At 52.7% G+C, this 11,662-nt stretch overlaps 1 non-coding gene across 1 annotated transcript; it reads left to right on the top strand.

Annotated features, from left to right (window-relative positions):
* Nucleotides 1-673: 673 nt before the first annotated feature.
* Nucleotides 674-865, top strand: LOC116970543. The gene has a single exon (XR_004411176.1). It is a non-coding gene; the product is annotated as a U2 spliceosomal RNA (small nuclear RNA).
* The last annotated feature ends 10,797 nt before the right edge of the window (nt 866-11,662 follow it).

The raw sequence follows: 11,662 nt of genomic DNA, 5'->3' as shown, positions 1-11,662 counted from the left end.
GATTTCTTACCGGCCTCATACGTTTCAAGACCGGGGTCTGGTATAACAACAAGGCCGAGCGCTAGCAGTGGCTAATTGCTAAGGGCAGTCAAGCTAAAGTTAGCCCATAATGTAACCCATAATGTAACCGTAGATTAACTGGAACCCTGTGCCATTAGGATGTAAACGTACCGAGCAGAGTCAGTCATCTGTGGGCCCCGGTCTGCGTCGACGGTAAGATGAAATGAAATCCTGAGCATCCTCGGGAGATGTTAACCGTCGCCTCTTTCCCTCCCTGGCCATGATGAACAGCTTGGCCGGTTAATGAAGGGAAGGTTTGAGACCCACGTTGTACAGCTCCTTCATGACGTCTCGATATGCAGAACGTTGTTCAACTATCTTGGGACAGTAATCTTCAAAAATGTGAATCGGGATATCTTTGTACTTCATTAGATTAGATTCGTTTTATTGTCATTCAGACCTTTCGGTCTGAACGAAATTTTGTTTCCCTGCAGTCATACATATAATTTAAAAAATGGCAAAAACACACAATCAACACAAATTTAACATCCACCACAGTGAGTTCACCAAACACCTCCTCACTGTAGTGGAAGGCAAAATCTTAAAGTCTCTGTCTCTTCCCTCTTTGTTCTCCCTCTGCGCCGAGGCGACGGTTCAAACTCCGCGGGTGGTTGCTGCTTCTCGGCCTTTTGGCTAAGATCAAGTGTAGTATCTGTTCTTATCAGTCAGTAAAAGAGCTAAATAAAGAGCATCTGTTCTTGTTAGAACAGGGAAAGAGATCTGTTCTTATTAGAACAGTCCTGGCGGTCCTTTAAGGACAGGAGCTGCAGATTACGATTTTTAAAAAAAAATCGTAGCAATGGCAGCTGCAATGGGAACTAGAGGACAGGGTATCCGCAATACCCTGAGGATTAGTGTCAAGGATCTCAGTGAGGGGATGCCCTTCAGTCGGGACACCTTTGTAAAAAAGGTATTGCTGGAAACCTGCAAGTTCGAGCCCAGGGATATCTACTGCCTCCAGGACTTCCCGGGTAACGGCTATTTCGATGTTACATTTGTGCTTCCGACAGGATGGCAAAAACTGCTAAAGGATTTCAAGGAGAAGGGGAATGAAGCTCCGCTGTCGTTGCTGAAGGTGCAGCCACTCTTCACCCTCCCAAACCAAAAGGAAAGGACGATCACGGTCCATATGTTTAACCCACATGTGCCCGTAGTGGATGTCCTCACCTTCCTTGCTCGCTACGTCGACGGAGCAGTGAACAGCGTGGACGTGAAGGATCTGCATGGGATTTGGACGAGCAAGCGGCAGGTCAAGGTAAAACTGAGGGTGGACAAGGAAGGAACTCTCCTCCACCCTCCATCGGTTTTCGCAATTGGAGGAAACCGAGGATATTTAAATTACGTGGGGCAGCCCAGAGTTTGCAGAAAATGTAACAAGCCTGGGCATGTGATGGCCCAATGCAATGCAGTGGTCTGCAAAAACTGCAAAACGGAGGGCCACGAGACAAAGGACTGTCAAGCCAGCAAGAACTGTAACCTGTGTGGGGAGGGAGGCCACCTTTACAGGGCCTGCCCAAAAAGAGCATGCACATATGCACAGGCAACAAGAGGGGCGGCTTCCAGCACCCCCAGGGTAGGTGAGACACCCACTACCACTGCCAAGACCCCAGCAGAAAGGGGAAACAGGGATGAGGACAGCCCAACCACCTCAGCCACCTCAACCACCTCGAGCCCCCAAGTGCCAGGAGAACTCCAGCACCAAGCCCAGGAGGGAGAGTCGATGGAGGAGGGGGGAGAGCAAATTTGGACTACTGTAAAATACAAAAAACACCAGAAGGGTCAGCACACGGAGCAGAGGCCAGAAAGGGATGGCAAGCCCAAAAAAACCACCAAAAAACGGTCTCTCTCCCTGACAGAAGGGAGAAACCTCTCCTCGTCGGAGGATGAGGCGAACGGGAAACCCCACAAGAAGAAAATCGGGGCGGAAAGGAGAAGGTGCAGGACGATTGTACACCTGCACCAGGAGACCGAGAGCAGTGCAGCGGTCGAGGGGCTCCAGCCCCAGGACATCGGGAGCAGTGCAGCGATTGAGGGGCTCCGGCCCCAGGACAACGGGAGCAGTGCAGCGGTCGAGGGGCTCCGGCTCCAGGACAACGGGAGCAGTGCAGCGATCGAGGAGCTCCAGCCCCAGGGCATCGGGAGCAGTGCAGCGGTCGAGGGGCTCCAGCCCCAGGGCATCGGGAGCAGTGCAGCGGTCGAGGGGCTCCAGCCCCAGGGCATCGGGAGCAGTGCAGTGGCCATTGGGCCCTAGCTCCGGGCAACCGGGAGCTTTGTAGCGGCCGATGGGCCCCAGCTCCGGGCAACCGGGAGTATCGTAGAGGCCGATGGGCCCCAGCTCCGGGCAACCGGGAGCAGTGCAGTGGCCATTGGGCCTCAGCTCCGAGTTTCCGGGAGCAGTAAGCCTGTCACTGAGCCCCAGCCACGAGAGACGGGGGAAGCGGCGCACCCAGAAGGAGGTAAAACGAGCAGCCCCCCCCCAACGACACCTCCGGTTACCACAGGGGAAACCCAACCCGTTGAGGAGGCCGGGTATCTGAGCCCAGGAAAGGTGAGGCAATTCACCGAAGCGGTGGGCATGAGGGAGCAGGAAAACGGACTCTAAAGGACAATGGAGCTCAAACTGGCATCCTTAAACGTGCGCAGTGTGAAGAGCACTGCGCGATGTGTTAATGCCTTGCAGTACCTGGCCAAGGTCAAGGCAGATGTGACTTTTCTACAGGAGTGCGGGTTGCCACACCTCCGCTGTTATCGGAGGTGGTCGCGATGGTGGCCCCACGGACTGTCTGTGTGGTCGGGGGGCAATGATTGTCGTGCTTCTGGCCTGGGGATATTGCTGCGGGGAGGGAACTTCGCCATCACTGAGGTCAGGGAGGTGGTTGCGGGGCGTCTCCTCGTGGTGGATGTAATGTACCGTGGTTCTCCGCTCCGGCTGATTAATGTGTATGCCCCACCCGTGCGGAGCGAGCGGCAGGCCGTTCTCCAGCAGCTCCCAGTGCTGTTGGCCACGTCCCGGCAGCTCGTTCTGGCCGGTGACTTCAACTGCATCATTGATGCGGCTGGACGATCCGGCAGTGCCGACAACAGACTGGACAGCACGTCCAAGTTCCTGATGGAAACGGTAAAAGACGCAAAGCTGCACGACGCCTTCAGCGACCCTGCAGGCGGGTCCCAGCCGCGGTTCACCTGGTCGAGATCGGACGGTTTGGCCCGATCCCGGATAGACTTCGTCTTCACCACGAAGGCCGTCACGGTGAGACACACCGACCTCACGCCGGTGTTCTTCTCTGACCACTGCCTCCTTCAGGCTTCCTGTCACCTACAGGAGGACCGGAAGGCAGGCAGAGGGACGTGGAAGTTAAATGTGAAGCTGTTGACCCCGGAGAACGTGGAGGAGCTAAAGAGGGACTACGCACGTTGGAGAACGGTGAGGCCCCTCTTTGACTCCCCGACACTCTGGTGGGAAGCAACCAAGGAGAACATTAAGAGGTTCTTCATAGCCAAAGGGGTTCAGAGAGCAAGACAGAGTCAGAGGGAATTGTGCCAACTCCAGACAGAATTGCAACAACTGCTCCTTCTGCAGTCGAGGGGGGTGGATGTGAGGGAGGAACTTAGAGAGGTGAAGGACCGGCAAGCTCGGCTCTTTACCTCTGAATCCTCCAAGATCATCTTCCGATCCAGGGTCCGCCATGTGGAGCAGGATGAGACGTGCTCACGTTTCTTCTTCCATAAGGTTCACAGGGGGAGCTCTGTGATCAACAGCCTTAGGGAGGAGGACGGCTCGGTAGCATCCTCGCAGACAGACATGATGAGGGTCTGCAAATCCTTTTACTCGGAATTGTATGACCAAAAGGCCACAGACAGCACCGCCTCCCAGAACTTCCTGTCCTCTATCACGGAGGTCTTGGAGGACAGCAAGCAGGAGAGTCTGGACCAACCACTGACCCTAGAGGAGCTGACTGGCTCCATCCGATCCTTTGACTCGAGTAAAACTCCCGGAAGCGATGGCTTACCGGCCGAGTTGTATTCGGCTCTGTGGGACTGGGTGGGCCCGGACCTGCTGGAAGTGTACAACGACATGCTTCTAGCCGGCAGCATGTCAGACTCCATGAGGAAGGGCAGCATCACCCTAATCTACAAGCAGAAGGGGGAGATGAAAGATATAAAGAATTGGAGACCCATAACATTGTTGAATGTAGACTACAAGATCCTGTCTAAGGCCATCGCCAACCGGGTCAAGTCTGCTCTGGGACGGGTGATCCACCCGGACCAAACCTGTGCTGTACCTGGCAGGAAAATCTCAGACAGCCTAGCGCTGCTGAGAGATACCATCGCCTACGTGCAGGACAGACGGGTGGATGCCTGCCTAGTCAGCTTGGACCAGGAGAAGGCCTTCGACAGGATATCGCACACGTACATGAGGGACGTGCTCTCCAAAATGGGTTTTGGGGAGGGAATCCGAAATTGGATCAAACTGCTCTACACCGACATCCGTAGTGCAGTCCAAATCAATGGGTGGGAATCAGACAGTTTCCCTGTAAGGTCTGGAGTCAGGCAGGGTTGCCCTCTCTCTCCTGTCTTGTTTGTCTGCTGTATTGAACCTTTTGCCGAGTCCATCAGGAAGGATGCGAGCATAAGAGGAGTGACATTGCCAGGCAGTGGGGGCATTCAGGTCAAGACCTCCCTGTACATGGACGATGTCGCCGTCTTCTGCTCGGATCCAAGGTCGGTCCGCAGATTGATCAGCATCTGTGACCAGTTTGAGTCGGCCACGGGAGCCAGGGTGAACCGCAGGAAGAGCGAGGCCATGCTCTTTGGCAACTGGCCCGACCGATCTTCCATCCCCTTCACCATCAAGCCTGACTTCTTGAAGGTGCTGGGAATCTGGTTCGGGGGGGCTGAGTCGAGTAACAAGAATTGGCTGGAGCGGATAGCCAGGGTGGGGAGGAAGCTGGAGCTGTGGAAGCAACGCTCCCTCTCCATAACCGGGAAAAATTTGGTCATCAGGTGTGAGGTGCTCTCGGGTCTGCTGTACTTGGCACAGGTGTGGCCTGTCCCTCCCTCCTACGCCACGGGGATCACCCGGGCCGTCTTCCAGTTCATCTGGGGGTCGAGGATGGACCGGGTACGACGGGTCACCATGTACAAGTCGGCAGACAACGGGGGCAAAAGCGTGCCCAACGTCGCCCTCATCCTGATGGCCACCTTTGTGTGTGGCTGCATCAGGCGGAGTGTAGAGCCAAGGCACGTGGGCACTAAGTGCCACTACCTGCTGAGGTTCTACCTGTCCCCGGTGTTGCGAAGGATGGGCCTGGCGCAGATGCCACGCAATGTACCAGTCAGCTGGACATTGCCGCCCCATCTGACGTCTGTTGACAGGTTCTTCCGGACCAACACCTTTGACCACAAGTCCATCGGGCAGTGGTCAGCACGTAATGTCCTGCAGGCACTGCAGGGAAAGGACTCAATGGATCCGGTGGCGTGGTTCCCAGAGCAGACTGCCCAGCTTGTCTGGCAAAATGCCTCATCGCCAGAACTGACCAACAAGCACCAAGACCTGGCTTGGCTGGCGGTGAGGGGAGCCCTCTCGGTTAGATCCTTCCTGCACCGTCGGAACCTCACTACCAGCGCACGCTGCCCCCGGGACGGTTGCTATGGAGAGGAGACGGTTGCCCACCTCTTTGCAGAGTGTGGATTTGCAAAACGAGTCTGGAGAGGTATGAAAGGGTCCCTGGAACGATTTATCCCGAACAGCTCCGTCACAGAGGACTCTGTGATTTACGGACTGTTCCCAGGGACACATTCAGAGACTGACATCGAGTGCTGCTGGAGGGTCATCAACTCGGTGAAAGACGCTCTTTGGTCTGCCCGAGCGTTGCTCACCACCCAGCAGAGCGAGATGTCCGTCGGGGAATGTTGCCGACTGGCCCACTGCAGACTGCAGGAGTACGTGCTAAGGGACTCGCTGAAGCTTGGTGCAGCCAACGCCAAGGCTCGGTGGGGGAGGGCCACAGTCTAGGGTCCTTCCGCTGCTGGACATGGGGGGCACAGTATGGTGGAGACGCCCCTCAAATTACATTAAGGGAAGGTATCCCACACCAGGGGGCCACATGAGTGGCACAGGTGGGGGACATCTCTTGTGGAACTTGAAATGTCAGATGGAAATTTTCGCACTGTGTACACATTGTATATATTTATTACTTGAACAGGGGCCACAGAGTGGCACTGGTGGGGGACTGTTTGGTGAAATTTGACAAATGTAAAAAAATTGTACTGGAAAAAGTTTGTATAGTCTCCGAAAATGTCGGATGAATTTTGTTGGAATGGTTCAGAAATTGTATATATTTTCCAATTGAATAAAGTATATTTTGAAATTAAAAAAAAAAAAAAGTTGCTGCCTCCGCCACAGCTCCAGGGCCGAGTCGGGTCTCCGCCGCTGCTGCTGCTGCCGCCGCTACAGCTTCGGTGCCGAGCCGGGTCTCCGCTGCTGCTGCTGCCGCCGCCACAGCTCCAGGGCCGAGCCGGGTCTCCGCTGCTGCTGCTGCCGCCGCTACAGCTTCGGTGCCGAGCCGGGCCTCCGCTGCTACTGCTGCCGCCGCTACAGCTCCAGGGCCGAGCCGGGTCTCCGCTGCTGCTGCTGCCGCCGCTACAGCTTCGGTGCCGAGCCGGGTCTCCGCTGCTGCTGCTGCTGTTGCTGCTACAGCTCCAGGGCCGAGCCGGGTCTCCGCTGCTGCTGCTGCCGCCGCTACAGCTTCGGTGCCGAGCCGGGCCTCCGCTGCTACTGCTGCCGCCGCTACAGCTCCAGGGCCGAGCCGGGTCTCCGCTGCTGCTGCTGCCGCCGCTACAGCTTAGGTGCCGAGCCGGGTCTCCGCTGCTGCTGCTGCCGCCGCTACAGCTTAGGGGCCGAGCCGGGTCTCCGCTGCTGCTGCTGCCGCCGCTACAGCTTCGGGGCCGAGCCGGGTCTCCGCTGCTGCTGCTGCCGCCGCTACAGCTCCAAGGCCGAGCCGGGTCTCCGCTGCTGCTGCTGCCGCCGCCACAGCTTAGGGGCCGAGCCGGGTCTCCGCTGCTGCTGCTGCTGTTGCTGCTACAGCTCCAGGGCCGAGCCGGGTCTCCGCTGCTGCTGCTGCTGTTGCTGCTACAGCTCCAGGGCCGAGCCGGGTCTCCGCTGCTGCTGCTGCTGTTGCTGCTACAGCTCCAGGGCCGAGCCGGGTCTCCGCTGCTGCTGCTGCTGTTGCTGCTACAGCTTCGGTGCCGAGCCGGGTCCCCGCTGCTGCTGCTGCCGCCGCTACAGCTTCGGGGTCGAGTCAGGTCTCCGCTGCTGCTGCTGTTGCTGCTACAGCTCCGATGCCGCCAGCTCCGCCATTAGGCCTCGGCGCAGACGGAGTCGGGGAATACGACCGAAGAAAAAGTCGCATCCCCCGAAGGAAGAGACCAAAACATGTTTCTCCCACCCCACCCACACACATACACAACTTAATAAAACAAAATTAACTAAAACATGACAAGGAACAAAACGAAAGAAAAAAACAGACGGACTGCAGGTGGGCCGCAGCTGTTAAGCCAGCGCCGCCATCTTGGAGAATTCAGCTTACCCCTCTGCCTCCGAGCCTCACGCACCACCAACTCGCGGGTCTGGAATCTATGGAAGCAAACCACAACTGCTCTGGGTTTCCCACCAGGGCTTGGTTTGGCTGCTAGCGTGCAATGGGCTCGGTCTAGGTCCGGGGCTGATTCCAGTATGCGTTCGCCAAGTGTCTCGAGCAGGAGTTGAGAGAAAAAAGCTGTTGTTTGGGGGCCTTCGATGTTCTCGGAGAGGCCGACTATCCTTATGTTATTTCGGCGACTCCTGCCTTCCAGGTCGATAAGCTTAGACTTAAACTTGGCGTTCTCTTCGATGACCGTAGTTAGCATTGTCTCCATAGCTCGCATGTCTTGGCTGGTGGTATCGGCAAATGTCTCTAATGATGAAAGACGCTGTTGTTGATCTAGAATTGTGGTCTGGATTTTGTCCAGCTTCGTTTCCAGCTTGGTGAACGCTGCGTTAAATTCTGCCAGTAGCGATGCCTTGTGCTCCGTTAACAAGGCTGCTAGCATAGCCATGATGGTGCTGGTCGTCGAGTCTTCAATATTTTGCTCCTCTTTCTTTCTTCTGCCTGCCATCTTTACGATGTGGAGGAGTGCTGTCGATGGTGTTAAATACTTATGGTAGTTTTAAAACTTAGGCTGAGCTGTAATAACAGTTGAAGGTTAACAGATTGGGGGCTTGGAAAAAGTGCGACTACTCCAGCATGTCGCCCCGCCTCTCGTGTTTTTCATGCTGGCAGCCTTTTTGAGGCAGCAACTGAGTATAGAAGTTGGGATGTAATGTTAAAATTGTACAAGGCATTGGTGAGACCAATTCTGGAGTATGGTGTACAATTTTGGTCGCCTAATTATAGGAAGGATGTCAACAAAATAGAGAGAGTACAGAGGAGATTTACTAGAATGTTGCCTGGGTTTCAGCAACTAAGTTACAGAGAAAGGTTGAACAAGTTAGGGCTTTATTCTTTGGAGCGCAGAAGGTTAAGGGGGGACTTGATAGAGGTTTTTAAAACGATGAGAGGGATAGACAGAGTTGACGTGGAAAAGCTTTTCCCACTGAGAGTAGGGAAGATTCAAACAAGGGGACATGACTTGAGAATTAAGGGACTGAAGTTTAGGGGTAACATGAGGGGGAACTTCTTTACTCAGAGAGTGGTAGCTGTGTGGAATGAGCTTCCAGTGAAGGTGGTGGAGGCAGGTTCGTTTTTATCATTTAAAAATAAATTGGATAGTTATATGGATGGGAAAGGAATGGAGGGTTATGGTCTGAGCGCAGGTATATGGGACTAGGGGAGATTATGTGTTCGGCACGGACTAGAGGGGTCGAGATGGCCTGTTTCCGTGCTGTAATTGTTATATGGTTATATATATGGTTAACTGCGGTAGATCCCCTCGATGGTAGGGAGGTCAGAGCCGATGGTGGACTGGGCACTGTTTACTCCTTTTTGTAGTCTTTTCCGCTCCTGGGCGCTCAAGTTGCCGAACCATGCCACAATGCAACTGGTCAGCATGCTCTCTACTGTGCACCTGTAGAATTTAGAGAGAGTCCTCCTTGACAAACCGATATTCATGAGTTGCATGATGGCGTCATCAGGATCGTATTGAAACAGGATGTGTTGTGGTTCAGCACTGAGATGGGACAAGCAGGAGAGCTCGAATGAGGCAGAGTGATAGCTGGAACAAGACTCTGATTATTAATAACCCATTTTCTGTTATTTGCACTTTATCAGTTTATTTGTTCATGTGTGTATATATTTATATTATGTTATATGGACACACTTATCTGTTTTGTAGTAAATGCCTACTGTGTTCTGTGTGCTGAAGCAAAGCAAGAATGTAATTGTCCTATACAGGGACACATGACAATAAACTCACTTGAACTTGAACTTGGGTTGCACACATTCTACCCTGGGCCACTAGGAGATAGTCCAGAGTTATCCGATATTAAATAACCATCTTGGACAGTGTCTGGACTTCAGTGAAGGGCCAAAATCACATCTACCGTCCTGTTCTCCACTTATTCCATGGTGTCTGAAATACTGATGCTTGCTTTCTCCAGCTCATTTACTCCCAGGCCAGGTATCAGGGTGCAGAGTAATCTGTATGTGGAAGTATGTGTGTGTGTGTGTATGTATGTATGTATGTATGTATGTATGTATGTATGTATGTATGTATGTATGTATGTATGTATGTGTATGTATGTATTTATGTATATGTGTTTGCATGTATGTATGTATGTATGCAAGTACGTATGTATGCATGTATGTGTGTATGTATGTATGGATATATGTGTGTATGTGTATATGTATGCATGTATGCATGTATGTTTGTATGTATGTATATATGTATGCATGCATGCATGTATGTATGTGTGTATGTATGTATGTATATATGTATGTATATATGTGTGTATGTTTGTATGTATATATGTATGCATGTTTGTATGTATATATGTATGTATATATGTGTGTATGTGTGTATGTATGCGTGCCATAGAATACTGCATGTCCGCCACAATCTTTGTGGACAAAGAGCTGAAGGTTTCCCCATTACATATTTCATTCCATTTTGCTGCTTGATCAAAGTGTCAGCCGTCCACCAATACAAAGTGATGTTATAAGATCTGTGGCAGTGGCAAGTGGAATTAACACCAAGATGTTTAGTATCAATATCGATGCCAGTTTAGAGCAGGGGGGGGGGGTCTCCAAACTATGACCCGCGGGCCACATGCGGCCCACCGCGAGATTTCATCCGGCCCGCATCAGCCTTTGAACATGTCCCATGCTGCGGGCTATTAGGCGGGTTCTCTGGTAGCGGACAAACCAGCACCCTCACTTGTCCCTCCCCTCCGTCTTTATATGACTGGCATTAAAATCTCCCCCCCCCCCTCATTGACCCGACAGCTCCATGGGTAAGTTTCCTTTTCTGCCCCCAGGGCCAGTCCATTGCCGCCCTGCGTCGGGAGAGGCGCGAGCATCCTGGATCCGGGGGAGGGAGAGTGCGATGGTTGCAGGGCAGAGGGATTTAGGAGTGCAGTGAGATCGTTCCCTGAAAATGGTCATTGGTCTTCATCTACAGAGGGAGGGGAGAACAAGGGCGGAGGTGTGGAGTACCGAGGAGACACGAGTGAGGGCCCCATCTATGTTCCCTAAAGAATGAGGACATCTCGAATGCCCCAGTATGGAACACCTCATCTTTGGCGCAGATGCGGCGTAGACGGAGGAATTGAAAGTCAGCGGTAGAGCCATTGCAGGAAGCAGGGTGGGAAGAATTGTAGTTGAGATAGTTGTGGGAGTCAGTGGGTTTGTTATAGACGTCAGTCAATGTCTGGGCCGTTTGGACATGTGGTGGAGGTGGCTGTGAGGAGGAGCAGAGCTATAAGATTGTTGGACAGAGGAGCTATCTCTTCTTGGATCCCATGGGATCTACCCTTCCAGAGCAGCCTACCATGCGGAACCTTGTCAAATGCTTTACTGAAGTCCATGTAGACAACATCTACAGTTCTGCCTTATCGACCTTATGGTCACATCTTCAAAAATCTTAAATAGATTTGTGAGGCACGACCTCTGTTGGAATAATTTTACACAAGACGTGAGTTACATTCAAACAGTTACTACATTATTAGCAATAACTTGTCAGACAAGGAGAACAGACAAGCAAGAGACTGTCCTCATGAAACAAAGCATGCAATATTTTAATATCATCTTTGAAAACATAATACCAAGATTAGTCACGTACACTTGTTTACAGGGTTAACTATTCTGATCCAACATTCGTTATCTTTCCACTGAAAAACAGGCATTTTTATCTGTGTGGGATATCTCAGGGAGTAGCCGTGTGGCCTTAAGTTCACAAGCTCTTCTTTGTATGAAGTGAACTTGTTTCTTTGACTCACCTGCACCAGGAATGTTTAGCCATTCACTGGAGTAACGTTCGATTTCCACAGAGTGAGGTGCTGCCCACGTTGAAATACAAGATGGAAGAACAGCTCAGTTCTTCCCACAATTCCCACAATCTCCCCTCT

This window comes from Amblyraja radiata, chromosome 2 (genome assembly GCF_010909765.2).
Source record: "Amblyraja radiata isolate CabotCenter1 chromosome 2, sAmbRad1.1.pri, whole genome shotgun sequence".
In the NCBI taxonomy this organism is placed as follows: domain Eukaryota; kingdom Metazoa; phylum Chordata; class Chondrichthyes; order Rajiformes; family Rajidae; genus Amblyraja; species Amblyraja radiata.
Note: the sequence above shows the minus strand (reverse complement) of the source record. Positions and strands in the feature narration are given on the sequence as shown.